This window comes from Penaeus chinensis, chromosome 27, assembly GCF_019202785.1.
Source record: "Penaeus chinensis breed Huanghai No. 1 chromosome 27, ASM1920278v2, whole genome shotgun sequence".
NCBI lineage: Eukaryota > Metazoa > Arthropoda > Malacostraca > Decapoda > Penaeidae > Penaeus > Penaeus chinensis.
In genome coordinates, this window is record NC_061845.1 from 9,199,490 (window position 1) to 9,201,989 (window position 2,500).

Consider the following 2,500-nt stretch of genomic DNA (forward strand, 5'->3'; position numbering starts at 1 on the left):
TATTTGTTATTTCTTCTGATAATTTTTTTTTTTGCTCTTTTTAATGTGAATTTGTCAGATTTGATTTATATTGTTTATCTTTTATTTCTATCTGTTAAAAATTATTAATTCTTTGTTATGCTATTGTTTTTATTTTACTATTCAATGTATTATTTTTATTTGCGCCCGCGCCCTCTAGTAATCCGCTTCCAGATGCACGACAACCGTCGAAAATTGGTCATGTTTACAGTGTGTATGTTGGGTCGAGTGACTTCAGCCTTGTGTTAAAATATTGTAAAAACAGGCATAATAATGATGGAAGATAAGAAAACTTGCGTTTAGATAGTCTTAAAAGGAAACATGATCCTTGTCAGACACACATAACTGCCTGGAATGATGTGCAATGTCGAATTTTCCTCCTGATATCTTCGTGAGCGCTTTCTTTAGCCTCTCTGAAGGAAAGGAAGAGAATCATAACAAGAGTGAAAGAGAGAGAGAGAGACAGTGAGGAAAAGATAAAGAATTGTAGTAAGTAAAAAGCATTTTCGTCTTATTTAAACACTTAGAGAGACAAAAAACACTTGCAAATTCTTCTTTTTTCCGATTATATAAGACGGTTTCCATATTTTGTATCTTCCTTTATTCATTTGCCTTTCATTTTAAGTTTTTATTCCTCCTTTAGTTAGTCTTAAGTTGTATACTATTGCTCACTCTCTATTGGCTATAATTGTATGAGGAATGCAGGAGTAAATGATCATGATTGCACATTGTAAGATTAATGGTTGCAGCTGCTTTTTTCAGAAGTATGTTTATTTTTGTATGCTTCAGGAGACCATGCACATTAATAGATGTACAAACTAGTATTTAACTCAAACGAAACCTACCGCTAAAACTGAAGAGTCAGAAATTCCCATTTAATGAAGCAAAAACACAGCACTCCGAGAAGCTTTTCATGATTAGTGTTACCAAGAGCAGTGCACAGAGAGAGGGAAATGGACACCACCATCTTATAGAGCATAAGAAAGCGAGTCACAAAATAGGTACAGCTGCTGCAGCCTCATACTTACTGCAAAATGATGAAAATATCTCACGTATATCACCACTCAGAGACTATGTCCACAACACCCTAGCACAGCCAGAGTTCTTAACGTCGCATTTTCTATACAAAATTGTTGTGGCAGTTGGCCTGAAGTGCTAATAAAAAGAGGAACAGGGGTACTTCCACCCCACCCCCACCCCCATCTTGGGAATAGCTATAAAGTAGAAAAAGTTAGGTTTGGATTTTTGGGTTTGCATGATCCCTGCTTTTGGGACTTTGTCTCCGGAGGGTGCATCACTCTCGGTAACAGATACCCTTTGATTTCCCACTACTTCAGTATGGACAGCTGATAATAAAGACATAGTGAAGGTGTAAGCTGAAAAACGCAAGGAGCATCTTAACCTACACCCTACCAGCACGACAAGAAAATGATGCAAGATCGGAGAAAAATGACATTCAAGAATAGTAGAAGACATATGTAAGGGGAAGATGAATGAGACAATTAGGATTGTACTTGAAGGTGATGTGATGATAAACACTGATACTAGGTCTCATAGAGTGAATTAGAATTGTAATAGATAATCACATAACCTAGGGGAAAGCATTTGAAAATCAGATAGTCTTATTGTGGCTATACAGTATAGAGGATTTCAGGAAGGTATCGCCATCTCTGAAGTGGGTTTAGAAGCCAGAGCTCCCAATTCATTTGAAATATCACTATGGCTACATTATTGATTGGTTTACCTCAGTCTTTTGTCTCTATCCCACAATGTCTGTAAGTTTTCAGGAAATTATCATAAGGTCTCTCAAAAATCACTGGCCTGCACTACTTATCTGCAAACCATCCATATTGTGTTTTGCTGCTTATGTAGGGAACTGGTAATTGAGGAGGAAAAGTAAGTAAAATGTGGAAATTGTACCTGAAAAGCCAGGAAAGTAATTAAAAAGTGAAACAAAATGAAAATAAAGTCAGCTTTGCCTTAGGACTGCACACCATATTTTGTATTTCCAAAATATGAAATGGGTTGTGTCTGAATGTTGTAACCCCAGTCTGTCTTATGTAGCCAGGAATTTCCAGTTATAGCATTTCTGATTGAATATTTCAATTTTCACAGGGCCTTTCAGCCTATGAGAGAAAGTTCATACATAAGGGATATAAAACAATAAACCAGAACGCAGACATATAGTTTATTAGGTTAATCTTTACTGTATAGATGCATTAAGGTAGGGCAAATGGAAGAAGATATTCTTGTAGAGGACTAAAAGTTGGTAGTTGTCAGTACAAGAAATAGTCGGCAAACATGAATGGGAAAAAAATCACAAAGAGCATCACCCATAACTTAAATATAATAATTTCAGCTCTATCATGCCATGGATAAAGAGGTGAAGACAGTGTTTCCCAGGGTGGTGTTGGTGGGCTGATCCCCCCATCAACCCTCCCCTAGGGCAGTGCCTAAAGGGCACACCCAGTCAGGGCAACTT

General features: G+C 37.1%; 1 protein-coding gene across 4 annotated transcripts in view; it reads left to right on the plus strand.

Moving 5' to 3' along the window:
* Positions 1 to 221: 221 nt before the first annotated feature.
* Positions 222 to 2,500, plus strand: part of LOC125039415 (serine/arginine repetitive matrix protein 2-like) — a 17,115-nt gene continuing 14,836 nt past the window's right edge. For all 4 annotated transcript variants that reach the window (XM_047633307.1, XM_047633308.1, XM_047633309.1 and 1 more), the window contains exon 1: positions 222 to 507. The gene's annotated coding sequence lies outside the window, so the exon portion shown is untranslated. The remainder of the gene's footprint in view (positions 508 to 2,500) is intronic.